This window comes from Thamnophis elegans, chromosome 3, assembly GCF_009769535.1.
Source record: "Thamnophis elegans isolate rThaEle1 chromosome 3, rThaEle1.pri, whole genome shotgun sequence".
Lineage (NCBI taxonomy): Eukaryota > Metazoa > Chordata > Lepidosauria > Squamata > Colubridae > Thamnophis > Thamnophis elegans.
In genome coordinates this window covers 135,517,460-135,535,769 of record NC_045543.1, presented here as the reverse complement: position 1 = coordinate 135,535,769, position 18,310 = coordinate 135,517,460, and the positions used below count along the sequence as shown (strand labels likewise).

Below are 18,310 nucleotides of genomic sequence, written 5' to 3'. Positions count from 1 at the left end.
GGGACAAGGAAGATGGTGCGAAGTTTTGACAGTGTGTGCGGCAGAAAGGCGGCGACCTCATCCGCTCCGCTCGCTTTTCCTGGGCTACCTTCCTCCACATCTGTCCTGCCGGGCGATCGGGAGGGGAGGGAACGCCTTTTTTCCTCCCGTCGGCCTGTAGAGGCAGCAGCTTCCCCGAGCCGAGGGCGGTGCCAAGTTAGAAGCCGACGGACTTTTTTCGGCACTCGAAGCCGCCCGAGTCTCCCCGGTGTCTTTCTTCGCTCGCTTTCTTTTCCCTCCCTTCCTTTCTAACCGCCTATCCCCGCTTCCAAAAAGGTGGCCGGGAAAGGCGGAAGGGAAGAACTTGGCAAACGGGCATCCGAGCCAAAGAAGGACAAGGCTTCCCACGCCGGTAAGTCCCCCCCGCACACACTCCCCAAGACTGAGAATCGGGCTATTCGGTTCCGAAAGGGGACGCGGCCGGAATCCATGGGTCGGGTCCCTTCGCTGTAGGGGCGAAATCGGGGGTCTCTTCCGAGGTTGCAAAGACGGGGAATTAAAATGCAGCGAGGTTTGGCACTGGGGGTCGCGTGAGATTTGTGCGCTCTATTACCAGGATGTCCATTGAAAAGTTTTTCGGAGGAAGTTTTTATTTTTACTTTTTTGTACAGAAAAACACAAGCCTCTTGCTTGGGGCTCCTCGTGGGTTCGCTTGGCAGGCAAGCCGGAGCCTTTAAGGATTTAGAGTGGGTTTTTTTCCCTCTCTTCTTTCTTCCCTTGTAGCCTGTTGTTACATTTTAAGGAGGAACCTTAAAACCTCAGAAACATCGCGGGGGTGGAAAGCGCGCCTGCTGCTTTCAAGTCCTGGGAGAAATGTGTTCTTTTAGCCCTTCTAAAGTCACTCCGAAGTCTTCCACCCATTCCCCTTTTCAAGCCGTAGCTGTCGGATTCTACTCTTTTTAGTGTTTAGGTCTGTTGATTTTTAAGATAGCGATCTCTGCTGATGTGTACAGGAAGTGTTGTGGTTACTTTAAATAAGTGAGCTCGAACTACGGAATCCTGTTTTAGACAAAGGTGAGGTAGGTTGTAATCCCTGTTTATGCATATTGGGAAGCCGTGCAAATCCTGGCTCAACTGTGAATCAATAGAGTTCCACCTGTTGGTTTTCTCTCACGGTGGGTGGTTAGAATAGAATAACAGAGATGGAAGGGACCTTGGAGGTCTTCTAGTCCAACCCCCTGCCTAGGCAGGAAACCCTACACCACTTCAGAAATTAATATTACCAAGAACCATCCTGGCTTGTTGTATCTTTTATGAGCCAGGATCATTGCATGTTATGATGTGCGCAGAAGCTTGTAGATGCACTTTTGAACACTGTTCTAGCACAGTGCCTGAATGAGTGAATGCATTGCCCACAAGAAAGCTATAAGAAGGCATAGGTTTTGGCCTTAAAACCGCATATGCTGATTGAGGTACCTAGATGTCAGTGTAAAATTAGTTATCACAATTAAATAAAAAATGCAGCATATTGGCATAACAGGGGAGAGTGTGGGTAAATAACCAATGGGACAGTTTCAATCTGTTGATGTAATTCTTTGGACATTTTTCAGCTTTTATCGTAGGAAGTGTGTCCACTTTAGAAAAGAATAAAAGGCTTTTTTTCTGAGTAAACTAGTATTTATACATACCTACTACCTACTATATGACTTATCTACTGTACAACAGTTTATGTTTCAATGCTTTGAAATGAAATTGTTTCTTTATTACTACTAACCTATTAACTGGTGGATTTCAGTAAAATTTGTATTTGGGCATTTACAGTTATACAGAAGCTTCCACATAATGAAAGCCGTTTACTTTCATAAAGTCTGTTCAACAAGCTGTAGTGGCTGGACTCAGCCACCAAGTATGATTTATAAATACACTATATTGCCAAAAGTATTTGCTCACCTATCCAAATAATCAGAATCAGGTGTTCCAATCACTCCCATGGCCTCAGGTGTATAAAATCAAGTACCTAGGCATACAGACTGTTTTTACAAACATTTGTGAAAGAATGGGTCGCTCTCAGGAGCTCAGTGAATTCCAGCATGGAACTGTGATAGGATGCCACCTGTGCAACAAATCCAGTCATGAAATTTCCTCGCTCCTAAATATTCCACAGTCAACTGTCAGCTGTATTATAAGAATGTAGAAGTGTTTGGGAATGACAGCAACTCAGCCACGAAGTGGTAGGCCACGTAAACTCATCCAACATCAGTGTGTGACCTCACAAATGCGCTTCTGGAAGAATGGTCAAAAATTCCCATAAACACACTCCTAAACCTTGTGGACAGCCTTCCCAGAAGAGTTGAAGCTGTTATAGCTGCAAAGGGTGGACCGATGTCATATTGAACCCTATGGATTAGGAATGGGATGTCAGTTACAGTAAATTCATATGTGAGTAAAGGCAGGTGAGCGAATACTTTTGGCAATATAGTGTATTATTTTGTGGGTTCACATGCAGCCCTCAGTCAACCACTGAGGGTGGCTTAGTGCAGAGGGGGAAATCCAAGGCTCCAGTCGCCTTGTAACTCCTCAAAGGTATTACCACGTGTTAGTTCTTAGTACTGTAGAAGGAGAAAGTCTCTTGAAGACTTGTCGATTAATCCTGAAACAATTAAACAAGGACAGAATGTCCTGGTTCCACCATTTTGAATTGAAGAGCAATCTAGAAGCTTAAAGGGCACGGCAGGGGATGGAGGTGGGGAGCAAGGATGTCAGAAAAGTCAAAATGGCTGCTATGAGTACACAATACATTTTTTTTTAAAATTAAATCTCCATTTTTTTAAGCAACTAGTGATCGGATAATCTTCACCAATGATCCTGACGATTGCTCATATCCTGCTTTCATTTTCATTGTTTTTACTTTCAAATTGCTCAAATAGATTTTTATAGCAATCTAAAGGAAATTAATGTTGTGATTTATATGCCAAAATGTTTTAGGTTGCAAACTATTGTTGAGGTTGCTGAAGTTTGGCCATTATGCATGTACATTTCAGTGACTTGCTTTTCTTATGAGAAGCTTGGAAGTCAGTTCTGCAGGGAGAGTTGGGTGAATGAAACAGCACAGGCAACCTTTTTTAAAGTACGTGGCTCTATAAGAGAAAGACAAGCTAGCATTGTTTCAATAATTTCAACCACTGCATTTTTCCCCATCTTTGCCCTTCTTTGTGTGCATTAAGTTGGGATTAACTGCTTTGAATGCACCACCAAATCCTGATTTTCTTGCAGATGAATTTGGGGCAGTAAATGGCTAGCCACATTTCATTTTAATGAAACTCTTCTATCGATTTTGCTGTGATTCAAGCCTTGCTATTAATACTCTCAGGGGAGATAGTTCTGTATTTCAGGATATTGACCCATCTTTAAAAAGTTCCACTACATGAGCCATTGACCACAGATCAGGTTATTAAAACTGTTCTCCACTGAACCTTGACATATCAAAGAATTACACCCCTCCCCCCTCCCCTTTTTTTCTTTTTTTGCTGTTGTGTAAAAGTTTTGGGATCAGAAAGACTTCAAGTAAAATCCTAAATAAATTCCTATATGGTCTCGTCCTATGCCTGACTACTTTGTCTCTTTTATATGTTTTTCTGTTATTGTTTTTATATTATTCTTTAAGGAGAATCATTTTCAATTCAGGATTTTCTTCTTTTGGATTAAATGTGAGTGTACGATATATTGAAGTTAAAGTCAAGTATGCAATTCATCTGTTTTGGATTCAAAAGACAAAAAAAGTTAATCCAGAGTTGGCATGGGTGTGTGATCAGCAGGCCGTTTTTATTCCCTTGGGCATGTACAGCTGCCATGTGATCCTGGGAAAAGCCATGCTTGGTCTGAAGTGTCCTTAATAAGACCACGTGCTTCCATGCAAGCTCCAAATTCCGTCTTGCTCTTCAAAGCTGAAACAGTGCACAGGCCTAGAAAGATATCTCACACTGGACTCCGTGTGACATTAATCTTTTATCTCATGCTATGTCTCCGTACTTCTTTGCCTCCAAATTTCTGTTTCTCCTGGAGAATTGTTCTGTTGAGCAGCTTTTGGGTGACACCATGTGACAGAGAAAAGGAGTTCTCCAACTTTGAGACACGTGAGAGAGTAATAGTTTATGAAGACAAACTTCATTTAATGGAATGTGGCCTTCGCCTCCACTATTTCTTTTTGTAAAGTTTGGAATACGAATTCTGTGACCTTGTCACCAGGGGTATGGAGGTTCACGGGGTTTTTAAAAATAGTTTTTATATGGGCTTTTTATCTTTGTAAGCTGCCTGGAGTCACTGAGAATGAGTTGGGTGGCCATATAAATTTTCTTATATAAATAAATATAGGATGGACTTTTCAAAGTTGCATTTTGCTTGCTCACATTGACTCAGGTGCAACTTACAACTTGTGTTACTGTGCTTCATGAGTAGCTTCTACAAGTGTAGTCCCAAATATATTGCACTGAAAGAAACTCTTCTATCGATTTTGCTGTGATTCAAGCCTTTCTATTAATACTCTCGGGGAGATAGTTCTGAATTTCAGGATACTGCACTGAAAGAAATATATTTAGGGCTTATATTGATTTTTTAATTTATTAGATATTTATTTTATTTTATTATTTTATTTTATTTATATCCTGCCTTATACAAATTATTCAATGAATTACGCAGCAAAACATATAAAACACACCTTCCTCTTATTTCCCCCCTAAAACCAACCCTATAAGGTGGGTTGGACTCTGGGATCACAACCTGGGAGAGTGACTGGTCCCAAGTTACCCAGCTGGCTATCATGCCTAAGGTGGAACTAGAATTCAGTCTCCTAGGCCCAAAGTCACCCAGCTGGCTTTCCATGCCTAAGGTAGGACTAGAATTCATGGTCTCCTGGTTTCTAGCCTGGTGCCTTCACCACTAGATTAAAATAGTTCAATTTCTTACTCCCAAATAAATGTGTTCAATGGTGTAGCACAATGTATGGATTAGACTCCGCTAAAAAAAAATTGTGCCAAATGGTGTCCTTCATAATCTGCAGTGGTTAGATTATGAAGGGCACAATTTGAATCTAATCTGAACCACGAAATGTGTAGGCAGCCAAGCTCTTTTCACCTCACCCCCTCCAGAAATAACTGATCGTGCAGATGACAGATATTGGGAATTCAGAAATGATTCTAGAAAAACAAGGATCTTCTCATTTAAACCATCAGGTATGGTTAGACCAATGACTTCCATTGCTTTGTCTCACTTCTGCTGCACCTGGTCATTCACGGCTCTTGCACCTGTACTTCTTTTCAGAGTCAAGGCTATGGTCAGAGAGGAATGGTCCATGTAGCAGCAGGAAACCCAGACATGTCAAGGGAGAGCAGAGAAGGACAAAGAAGGAAGGAACGCCCTGTACAAACTCATGGTCACCCAAGCCTGTTCCTGGGCTAGTTGCCGTAGCAAAGGATGAAAAGCAGCTGATAGGGATTAGGGATGGGAACAAAAACCCCGTGATTGTGACCTCTGAAAAACTTGATTTGGACTTAAGTTGAAAATGTAACAGGTTTGAGAAAAATATAACTAACTACGCAAAATCTTTTATCTGTGCAGCAGAGTTCAGCAAATATGAGTTCTTCTTAGCAACAGTTATGTTGCTATGGGTGCTATTTGATGATTGAACACAATTCTATTTAAATAGCAAAGATAAGGCATCACTGCTTATTAAAAGTTTATCATATTTCATTGTTATTTTCCATGTTGTGTAAGCAAGAAATCACGGCTGTAAAGTAGCTTTTAGAGAGAGAGAAATATGTATTTATCCCAGTATATTTATTATGGAATGTTGCATGACTGGCACTCTGCTTTTGTTTGTAAAATAGGCCTCTCACAACTTGTTCTGCCTTTCTGGTAAATAAAATGTGTGTGTGCGTGTGTGTGTGTGTGTGATAAATACAAATAGTACAACCTCGTAGCTGTGTAGTATACAGATGTGTGATTAGATGATTCAGACTTTTCTTCTGTCTTTAGGAGACAGATCAATCTCACAAGAGATAAACAAAACCCAAATGTTATTTTAAAACAAAGGTTAATATAAATATTTATAAAATATTTAAAAAAAATAAGTTTAGGTGTTAAAATGTAAACTTTTAAAGATAACAGTGGGTGGATTTCAGAGCTATTCAGATCACAGTGAAACAGCTGATTAAAGATCTATGGAGATTCTCTGTCATCTAGGTCATGGTTGCCCCAAAGGTTAGGGTTAGGGTTAGAGGTAACTGGATTCTCTGGTTTTTCTTTGAAGACATTTTGCTTTTCATCAAAGAAGTTTCTTCAGCTCTGACTGAATGATGGGGAATGGATGGATTTATACTCCTTGCAGACAGCTGGTCATTTGCATTCTTTTAGCAAGTCTTTAAGGTCACCTGGAGGTTTATCTGTGTCACCAGGGTCACCTGAGTGATGCAAATGGGTGTGGAGCCTTCTCGGAACAGTTGAAAGGTCTGTGTTGTAGAAGAGATTAATGATGTCATATCCCCCCTCCCCTCTGTTGAGAGAGGGCTGTTCAATTTTGATAAATTTTGTCAAAGAGGCCATCTATGACCTAATGGATGTCTCCTCTCCTCTCCCCTCACCTTTCCTCTCCACTCCTCCCCTCTCTCCTCTCCTCATCTTTGTCCTGTCCAGTCCTCTCTTCATCTTTGTCCTCTCCTCTCCACTCCTCATCTTTGTCCTGTCCAGTCCTCTCTTCATCTTTGTCCTCTCCTCTCCACTCCTCATCTTTGTCCTGTCCTGTTCTCTCCTCTCCTCATCTTTGTCCTCTCCTCTCCACTCCTCATCTTTGTCCTGTCCTGTTCTCTCCTCTCCTCATCTTTGTCCTGTCCTGTCCTCTCCTCTCCTCATCTTTCTCCTCTCCTCATCTTTGTCCTATCCTGTCCTCTCCTCTCCTCATCTTTGTCCTGTCCTTTCCTTTCCTCTCCTCATCTTTGTCTTGTCCTATCCTCATCTTTGTCCTGTCCTGTCCTTTCCTCTCCTCTCCTATTTTCATCTTTGTCCTCTCCTCATCTTTGTGCTTCCTCTCCTCTCCTCATCTTTGTCCTGTCCTTTCCTCTCCTCTCTTCTCATCATCTTTGTCCCTCTCCTCTCCCCTCCCCTCCCTACATTGTTTATTATATCCTTGTGAGGGTGTAAACTCACAAGGATATAATGGCAAATGTAATAGAAGTGTGTGTATCTTCATCCCTCCAAGACTGAGTCTAGTTGTCTTCTTTGCCAATGATGCCACCTGTACATCTGCTGCAAGGTTTGAATCCAAGGTGAGCTCTTACACTGTTCAGAGGAAGGGCAGATGAGGCTATCTTTTAATCCCTAAATCTGGAACCTCTCTTCATAAAACGTCTGGTTTCTGTAAATCTGTTTCAGTTTATTGTTTTCACCCAAATACATCATTGCCTTTGGGCCTCTGTGTGGCACCTGCACAATGTCTCCTGTTGTGACATTAATTGTATGAATGCAATCCATATGCAATTTTGAGGAACTATCCCAGCTCCAGCAAATATCTGTTCTTTGAATCTGCGAGTGCATCTCAAGATAATGTCGTCATGTGGACCTGTGAGAGCTTATTTTGAGAACCAAGAAGTAGTGACAGGAAAGAGACACTTATCATAATCAAGAGATAAGCACTTAATTTCTTTTTACACTTTCATGCTTCAGTATATCACAGGAGTAGACCCCCTCACATTTTGTAAATATTGAAGTATTTGTTTGCCAGCAGTTTAGACATTAATGGCTGTGTGTTGCGTTATTTTGAGGGGACAGCACATTTACACTGTTATACAAGCCGTATACTCACTACTTTACATTGTAGCCAAGTGCCACTTCTTTGGTGTTGTCACATGAAAAGATATACTTCAATATTTACAAAATGTGAGGGGTCTACTCACTTCTGTGATATACTGGTAGCTGCTGTCGCTTTACATGAATATATATATAACAATAATTTGATCCATACACTTACTATTATGCCTTCTTTGGTCCTCAGAGTGCTTAGAGACATTTAAAAGTGACATGTTCATGGCAGGAGGGTTGTTTTAATATAAATCATATTAATAACATTAAACGGTAGGAGGATTATGTTTTGTTCTAATTGCTTATTCCTTGTGATTGTAAATATATTCTGGTGTATATTGATTTTACTCATTTTGTGTAACGTTAAGTGATTTTTGTGTGTGGTTGCCTTTGAGTCAGTACTGACTCCTAGCAAGTGCCTGAACAAGTCCCTGTAGTTTTTTTAAGCATTATTCCAGAAGTGGTTTGCCATTGCTTGCTTCTAAGGGCTGACATAGAGTGACTGGCCCCAAATCACTGGCTGGCTTTGTGCCTAAGGCAGGACTAGAACTCACGGCTTCCCGGTTTCTACCGTGGCACCTTAACCACCACACCAGATTGGCTCTTGCTTTTTGATAAAGGCTGTTCAGTATTGAATTTTTAAAATTATTACTGTGGTTAGGGATACATTATAAATAAACATGTCTTTTTGTCATGTAAGTTAAATGTACATTTCAGATACCAACAAATGGGGGAAGAGTCTACATTTTATATAAGAAAAAGGAAGCCAACATTTCCATGGTTAAAAGCAGAGGTGGGCTGCTGCGAGTTTGCACGGGTTTGGATGATCCTCTAGTTAAGGATCTGCCCAGTTCGGCAAACCCGCAAATCCCACCCCTGGTTTGGGATGCCAGGTAAGTACAGGGCCCATGCAGAGGCTTGGGGAGGGCAAAAAGTGGGCCTCCCGGCTTGAGGAAAGCCTCCGGAGCCCATAGAGGGTGAAAACGCCCCCCTGCTGTGGTGCAGAAGACCGACTAGGCCATGCACACCATGGCCACACCCACCCAGCAACCGGGCAGAGAACCCGTCGCTAAAATTTTTGAAGCCCACTCCTGGTTAGAAGCGACACAAGCCCTGAAATCTGCAGAAGTTGGGGGGTGGGGGGATGTTTTTGAAGTGGATAGATTTTATAACTTTCCTTTTGCTTTTCTAACTAACTGGGAAAGTCTCAGGGAGGGTTTTTTTGGTGCATTTAGGAGGCACTTGTACCAAAACAAGATACCTAGGAGAGGGAAGTAATATTGACTAATCTCTTGCCATATCTTGCTGAGCAATCTGTTTTTTAGAGATTGTCTCCCTGCAGGGCTCACTTATCATTTCACAATCAGGCCAAGGAAAACTGCTTGAAAGCTACAGACTGATGGAGGAACACAGAGAGAGGCAAGAGGAAAGGGGTTATTCTTCTCTCTTTAAGTACTTCTTGAATTTCCAGGTAGTCCTCGACTTACAACAGTTCATTTAGTGACTTTGAAGTTACAGCAGCAGTGAAAAAATGACTTATGGCCGTTTTTCATACTGATTACCATATTGTTGCGGTATCCCCAGGATCACATGATCAAAATGCAATTGACTCATATTTATGATGCTTGCAGTATCCCAGGGTCACGTGATCCCCTTGTGCAACCTTCTGGGTAGCAGAGCCAATGTTCATTTAACAATCATGTTACTAACTTAACAACTGTAGTGAATAGCTTAACAACTGTGGCAGGAAAGGTTGTAAAATGGGGCAAAATTCACTTAGCAACTGTCTTGCATAGCAACAGAAAATTTTGCCTCAATTGTGGTTGTGCGTTGAGGATTCCTGCATGACACTGTAGTAGATTGGTTGCAAGCCTGTAGGAGCTGCCTTATCTTCTGCTTGTGGATATCTTGTCCCCAGCTTCCACTTCAATTGAATCAGATTTCCCTGTAAAGAAAAAAAAAATCTCCTAGGATTTAAAGTGGCTCTAGAAGCACACCCAGCTCAGCTGTGATCTGAAATGATTATACTTGGCCTACAAAGAAGCAGCATTTTATTTAGTTGCTCAGCTTGTGTCCTGCATTTTGTTCATACTGCATTATCCTTTTTGTCTATAACAATAATCCAATAAAATAGCTGGGCTGATAGAGAGCCTCTGGCCCTAAATCACACAGGGGGTTCCCCAGCTGAGTATGGACCTTCTCTCTGTCACCTGGTCGCTCCAGTGCCAGCCCTTTAACCATGAAGCTACACTGGTATGTAGTCACATTGGACAAATTCTGCCTCCTGGAAAATCTATAACATGTAAACTGGGTGAAACCAGGCTTAATAGCAGTGACTATGAGAGGGATCCTGGAGTCTTAGTGGACAACCAGCTAAATATGTCAGCAGTGTGCGGCAGCAGCCAAAAGAGCCAATGCAATCCTAAATTGCCTTAACCGTGGGATACAATCAAGAGACATACTAATACCATATAAAGCCCTAGTAAGACCACACCTAGAGTACTGCATCTAGTTTTGGTCATCACACTATAAAAAAGATGTTGAGACTCTAGAAAAAGTGCAGAGGAGAGCAACCAGGATGATTAGGGGGCTGGAGACTAAAACATATGAAGAACAGTTACAGGAACTGGGCATGGCTAGTCTAGTGAAGAGAAGGACCAGGGGAGTCATGATAGCAGTGTTCCAATATTTGAGCGGCTGCCACAGAGAGGAGGGATTGAGCTATTTTCCAAAGCACCTGAAGGCCAGACAAGGAATAATGGATGGAAACTGACCAAGAAGAGATTCAGCCTAGAAACTAGGAACTTTCCAACAGTGAGAACAATTAACTAATGGAACAGAAGTTGCCTTCGGAAGTTGTGGGAACTTCATCACTTGAGACTTTTCAAGAAGAGATAGGACTGCCATTTGTCGGGAAAAAGTGTAGGGTCTCCTGCTTGGGCGGCGTGTTGGACTGGATGACCTACAAGGTCCCTTCCAACTCTTGTTAATTTAATTAAATTTTTCAAGCAATAGAAGTCCAAGACACGTGAAGACCCAGGAACCTTGTCTTTAGTGCATTCTCACATTCTCTACACAAATATGTGAGAGCAGGGTCTAGGACAACTCGCCATGGCCAACTTGCAACGTCCAACTTGCTGCAGGACAACTTTCCATGGCCAACCCATCGTGGAACAATTTGCTGCAGGACAAAAGCTACACTAATATCAAAGAAATGATGGACTAGAATAATTAAAGAAAGGATGCAAAAGGAGGAACAAAATGAAATGTGAATGACAAAAATTAAAATATTTGTTAAATTATTTTAAATACTTAAATTGAATTGTTCCACAGTGATTCATCCTGCAATGAGTAGGCCACACTGCGTTGGCCATGGCAAGTTGACTGTGATGAGTTGTCCCATTCCGGTGAGAGCATGCAAAAATGGCCCCAGGAAGCAACAGTAGTCTGGAAATATAACTCTTGTAGAGAATAACATGGCAGCACTCCACTGGCCTTCCTAGATGCACAGATGTAAGATAACATGAAAAGAAAGGATCCAGTTCAAAGGTAAAACCAGACAGGAACTAAAGATGGAGAGATATATGGCCGACTGTTGAGTTATAGTTTATATTGGAAGTACTTAAGAGCATTTGCTCCTTGTGACAAAACGTGAGCAAGTTATTAGGGAAGCAGAAAGGCCCAAGAGAGTTTTGATGTAAGATTTGTTAATGTCAAGCAGTGTTAGACATGGAAACACACACAAAGTGCATTTAAGTAAGATTAAGAGTGTGCATGCTGTAAATACTCTAATCTTCATCTGATTCTGAAATATCTGTACCTGTTGAATCTTTTAAGAAAAGATCACTGCTTCCCAACAGAAGGGTCTCTGCTTCATCTGAACTGCAACAATAAGAGATCACCCCAAAGAAGTGGAGATGTCATCTCTTAGATGCTGAGGCCCAGCTCAGGGCATTAAATGACATCATGAGCATCTTGGATTCTGACATTAAGCATATTAGGAACCAATGTAGTTCTTGTAGTGGGCATTATCTAAGTTTCTGATACTAAGGAATTATTAGCCAATAATCTAGATGGGAAGTTCCAGAATTGTCAACTATAGCAACCAAATGATCCTTGACCTAGCATTATTGTAGCTGGTAGAGTCAGTCAAAGCTATCTGAAATTGCTTCAACCCACCAAGACTAGGTGAGTATCTAGTGACAAAGTTGAATGGAGAACTCTCAGCCTATTTACAAGTTCCTTCAGTCTCATTTTGGATTTGTTTCATCAAATGCACACCAGTCTACCAATGATCCAGTGAATTAGGACACGGGCTCCATTAATTGGATCTCATGTGGCCATCATCCTGGCAGTATTCTAGCATCTACATTGCTATGGTTAGCTTTTATGGTAAGAAGAAAGAGGGCTTAGCATTATCAATAATGTTGAATTCAAGATAGAAGTTCCAGGTTTTTCTGTTGTGTATTGTTTAAGGCTTTGGACTAGTAACAGAGAAAATTAGGTGTCTACTTTCAGATACGAAAACTTACTGGGCAGCTTTGGGCCTTCTCAGATCAACCTATCTCAAATTGTGGGGATAAATAGGAAGAAACACCTTGTACAGTACTTTGGATTTCAGCACGACAACAACAACAACAGCAATAATAAATGAGAAATGTTGAATTCTACTATGATTTATATATCACATAATCTTTATTATTGTCTGGAAGGACATTGGGAATGTCCCATAAAGTCTACCTGCTATTCTAGGATCTTTTACTAGGGAAACGGAAACTGTATATTCTGGCATATTTATCTACTTCAATTTTTATGATTGCTTGAAGAAATAGAAGGTTATAGTTGTGTGTTACTTGTATACAAATTACATTGTAATTTCAGCTCTTGAAAAATTAAAGGAAAGGGGGTTAAAATTTGTACACAAAGAAATGAATAAATTACAATGACATTTTGATAACTGAAAGCCAACTAAGGTTTTAAACTGACCATATCCTACTTGTTCTTTGTAACTTCTGCAATCAGCGAGTTTCCCTTGTTATAATTCTTAAGTGCCAGAATTGGCTTAATCTATAACCACTCACCCAATTAATTGAATTGAATTGAATTGAATTGAATTGAATTGAATAGGTTTATTTATAGGCCGCCCTTTTCCCTGAGGGGACTCAGGGCGGCTAACAACTCACAGGGAGGGGGATACAGACAATAACATATAACATAACATATAATTAAAAAGTAAACAACATTCATCCAACATTCGGGTGGGGGCAGATCAAATCTCTACCCCCAGGCCTGGCAGGATAGCCAGTTCTTGAGGGCTGCGCGGAAGGTCTGAAGGGTGGTGAGGGTACGAATCCCCACGGGGAGCTCGTTCCAGAGGGTCGGAGCTGCCACTGAAAAGGCTCTCCTCCGCGTAGTAGCCAGCCGGCACTGGCTGGCAGATGGCACTCGGAGGAGGCCTAATCTATGAGATCTAATCGGTCTCGAGGAGGTAATCGGCAGGAGGCGGTCTCCCAAGTACCCAGATCCACTACCATGGAGGGCTTTATAGGTGGTAAGAAGCACCTTGAAGCGCACACGGAGATCAACAGGTAGCCAGTGCAGCTCGCGGAGGATAGGTGTTATGTGGGTGAACCGAGGTGCACCCACAATCACTCGCGCGGCCGCATTCTGGACTAGCTGAAGTCGCCGGATGCTCTTCAAGGGCAGCCCCATGTAGAGCACGTTGCAGTATTCCAGCCTAGAGGTCACGAGGGCGCGAGTGACTGTTGTGAGTGCCTCCCGATTCAGGTAGGGTCGCAACTGGCGCACCAGGCGAACCTGGGCGAATGCCCCCCTGGTCACAGCCGACAGGTGGTGATCAAAGGTCAGCTGTGGATCCAGGAGGACTCCCAAGTTGCGGACCCTGTCTGAGGGGTGTAAAATTTGGCCCCCCAGCCTGAGTGATGGAATGCTAGCCAAATTGTTGGGAGGGAAACACAACAGCCACTCGGTCTTTTCTGGGTTGAGTACAAGCTTGTTAGCCCGCATCCAGTCTCTGACGGCCTCAAGACCCTGGTTCATCACGTCCACCGCTTCATTGAGTTGGCACGGGGCGGACAGATACAACTGTGTATCGTCCGCATATTGATGGTATCTTATCCCGTGCCTCTGAATGATCTCGCCCAGCGGTTTCATGTAGATGTTAAATAGTACGGGGGACAGGACCGACCCCTGCAGCACCCCATATGTTATGGGCCTCATGGTCGATCTCTGTCCCCCGACCAACACCGACTGCGACCTGTCCGAGAGGTAGGAGGAGAACCACTGTAGAACAGTGCCTCCCACCCCCACCTCCCGCAGTCGTCGCAGAAGGATACCATGGTCGATGGTATCGAAAGCCGCCGAGAGGTCAAGAAGAACCAAGATGGAGGGATGACCTCCATCCCTGGCTCTCCAGAGATCATCGGTCAATGCGACCAAAGCGGTTTCTGTGCTGTAACCAGGTCTGAAGCCGGACTGGAAGGGGTCCAGGTAGTCGGCTTCCTCCAAGGACCGCTGGAGCTGGTAGGCCACCACCTTCTCAACAACCTTCCCAATAAAGGGGAGGTTGGAGACTGGACGATAGTTGTTAAGTACAGGTGGATCCAGAGATGGTTTCTTCAGGAGGGGTCTCACCACCGCCGTTTTAAGTGCGGCGGGGGAGTGCCCCTCCCGAAGCGAGGCGGTAATGACCGCGTGGATCCAGCTCCGTGTCACCTCCCTGCTGTTAGCAACCAGCCAGGAGGGACACGGGTCCAGTACACAGGTGGAGGCACTCACAGCCCTCATGGCCTTGTCCACGTCCCCGGGGGTAACGTCCTGAAACTCAACCCAGCGCTGGTCTACCAAGTCGTCCACTCGTGCCTCGGCTGGATCTGCAAGGGTGGAGTCCAGATCCGACCGAAACCGAGCAACTTTGTCTGCCAAGAACTGGGCATAGTCTTCAGCCCTACCCTGCAAGGGGTCCCCCGTATCCCTCTTATTTAAGAGGGAACGGGTTATCCTAAACAGGGCGGCTGGACGGGACTCGGCGGACGCAACCAAGGAGGCAATGTATGCTCTTTTTGTTGCCCTAAGTGCCCTGATGTATTCCTTGGTGCAGGTTGTTAAAAGTGCTTGGTTCGATTCGGATCTATCGGACCTCCACAGGTGCTCTAGGCGTCTCCTTCGGCGTTTCCTCTCCCGGAGCTCCTCGGTGAACCAAGGAGGCCTCCGGGATCCACCACCGCGGAGTGGCCGTAGTGGCGCAATCCGGTCAAGGGACTCCGATGCTGCCGAGTGCCAGGCAGCAACCAGAGTTTCTACCGGATTGTGGGTTAGAGTGTCAGGAATAACCCCAAGCTCCGTCTGGAACCTCAAGGGGTCCATAAGTCGCTTGGGGCGGAACCACTTGGTCGGTTCCTCCTCCCTACAGTGGGGGTTTGGTCTCCGGAAGTCAAGCCTCAGTAGGCAGTGGTCTGACCACGACAGGGGTATGATCTCATTACCCCTCAGACCAAGATCACAACTCCACTGCTCCGAGAGAAATACGAGGTCGAGCGTGTGACCCGCTGAGTGGGTAGGGCCCCGAATTATCTGGGTCAAGCCCATGGCTGTCATGGAAGCCATGAACTCCCGCGCCCCATCAGAGTGTTCACCGAGCGTAGGCAAGTTGAAGTCCCCCAGGACCATAAGCCAATTCAATCAATCTAAATTCAATTCGGATGGATTAGAAAAGGGATAGCATTTTTGTCTGACTTTGCCTCAAGATGAACTGGTCAAACGGTTTAAACACATTCTGCAGGGAAAGAGGTTTGTCAGAAAGATAAATTTTTAAAGATGGAGTTGTCATGGCAGAGATGAGGCCCACTGATGGAACTACAGTTCTTTCTATTGGCAGAGTGGAAATGTTTTATTTGTTTATGAAATTTATACGCCACTCATCTCACTATCAAGTGATTCTTTTATTTCTTAAAAGGAAATGATGGGTTATCTGTGAGGGAATCAGTAAGAATCTAAGGGATCTCAGCCGTGGCGGTATTCAAATAATTTAACAATTGGTTCTCTGCCCTAATGACTGACTTGGTGGGCATGGCCATGTTGGGCATGGCAAGGATGTGTAACAGGCAGCATTTGGCCTCCTGCATCCCCCTGGAAGCAAAACTGGGGCATGTGGGGACTCCGGGACGGGGCAGGGCAGGAAGGGGCAGGGCCAGCCTGCAATTTAACAACTGGTTCACCTAAATCAGCCCGAACTGGCTGAATTTCACCACTGGATCTAAGTCTTTTCTCTTCAGCATCCATGTTAAGCTGGGAACATGGATGCCAATCTGCCAGCATCTATATTAGTGTTTACATTTGTATAAGTCCAAGAACAGGCGCAGCTGAAGCAAAGAGCAAGTAAGAAATAGCTTTGGAGGAAATGGGCTGCTAAGCAAGGAAGTTAAGGGAGGAAGAGATAAAAGCTTCAGCAGTTGCCAGAAAGGGGTTTAAGGAAAGAAATATTTTATTTCTCTAGAAAGCCTTGTTTAATGTCACTGTGTAAGCTACAGTCTTCCCTTTGGGTTGGGACATCAGTCTAGAATTTCTCCATGTACTTTATACAGAATCATTTTTAGAAATGTAAATTAACATCTCAATGGAGAAAGCGAAACAAAAAACTAGTCCTGAAAAAAAAAGAAAGATGTTTCTTGCTTTGAAATGTTACTGTTGAAAATATATAGGGAATGAGACATTTCTTGGTAGCTTAGAGCAGGGGTTTCCACACTAGGGAATTTGAAGCTGGCTGGGGAATTCTGGGAGCCAAAATCCACAAGTCTTAAAGTTGCCAAGTATGGAAATCCCTGACTTAGAGGAAGAGTAATCTGGGGGAATAGAGGTATTTCATCAGGTGTAGCTTATCACAAATGCCTCTTAATATACCGTACCAAAGAGTTTACTAGCAAATACATGTGAAAATTGAGCAGGACTTCGGTTGTGTAGTCACAGCTGCATCTTGGATTTTGATCCTCACTGCAGAAATCTTTGCTGGTCATTCTACTGGAAAGGAAATATGTTAAATATATGTAATTTAATAATGGGAATAAGCTATTTCTAAGAGTTTCCTATCTGCAATATAGTATTTATTTTCACTTATTACAAATGAGTTGGATAATACAACAATCCTAACTTTGAGCTAGAGTCGGAAACAACTAGCACACATGTGTGAGGGCAACCTTTACTTTAACATTGAGCTCTCAAGTACCACGCTAGGTAAGTCCCAACTTATAACCACAATTGGAATGAGAATTTCCACTGATAAGCAAAGTAGTGATGAAGTGAGCCTTTTGCCATGGTTGTTAAGTGAATCACTGCAGTTGTTAAGTGTCATGCCCTCATCGGAGCCTGAATCTGTGGGGCAAGATGAGCTGGAACTTGAGCCAACAGAGATTGAGAGGGCGGCTTCATTGACTTTGGAAGAAAATGTGGCAGACTAGGCCCTTTCAGGATTAGAACAGCTTGTAGACAGGGAGGAACAGGGACAGGATGAACATGAGAGACAGAGCTCAGGTGAGGAGCAAGGACCACCCCCTCCTGATCTGAAAGCAGAGAGAATGGAGAGAAGGAGAGAACAGCGCAAATTGAGCAGGTTATCAGGAGAAGAGTGTCCCGCCCCTCTTTACAAGGTACACTTGGGGAATGAGACTTAAGGAGACACTGTGGGGAGGGGCATTTGTTGGGAACAAAAGCTGATTTGAACATCCCAAGAGTCTTTGCATTCATTCTTTCTGGCTTTCTGGACTAATTGGATCCTTTGATTCCTTTTTTTTTTTTTTTTTTGAAAAAAATTATTTTTAAACAAACACAAATGGACAAAACAAAAAACATTAAAAACCATCTTCCATTACAAATTATAGAAATTGTGTCAGTTGGTTACAAAATTTCTATGCATCCCTCCCATAGTCATCACTTACAATTCATATCAAGCCACATATTTTTAAATCAAATATATTTATATATATATATTACTATTATTGTACCTCAACCTTCATTTGACTATGATTGTTTTTACATTCTTTTACATGAAATATTTTAAATTTTAAGTAAAACTATATAATGGCATTCCATTAAATCCTCCTAAAATCATCCAATAACATTACATCTTTATAACATGTTCTAAGTAAAAATTGGTTATATTTAGTAATAAAGCTTTTAAACCTCCTCTCATAGTCACCATTTGTAGTTTATATAAAACTTCATATTGTCAAACATACATACATACACACACACATACACACACACACACACATTATTATCATTAGTCATTTATTTGACTATATTATCACTTCATTTTATACATAATACTCTAAATTTAACTTAATTTTTATTATATGCTTTCATTGCATCAGCCTGTATCTTTCCAGTAATAGTGCAGTCTTACGTCTCTTGCCATTTGTAGCATTAATATTCTGATTACCTTCTTGGTAAGTTTTGTATGGACTTCTCT

The 18,310-nt window shown here is 42.8% G+C and overlaps 1 protein-coding gene across 1 annotated transcript in view; it reads left to right on the top strand.

Moving 5' to 3' along the window:
- Nucleotides 1-211: 211 nt before the first annotated feature.
- The window catches only part of RAB27B (RAB27B, member RAS oncogene family), a 43,245-nt gene continuing 25,146 nt past the window's right edge, over nucleotides 212-18,310 (top strand). The window contains exon 1 of the mRNA XM_032212677.1: nucleotides 212-391. The gene's annotated coding sequence lies outside the window, so the exon portion shown is untranslated. The remainder of the gene's footprint in view (nucleotides 392-18,310) is intronic.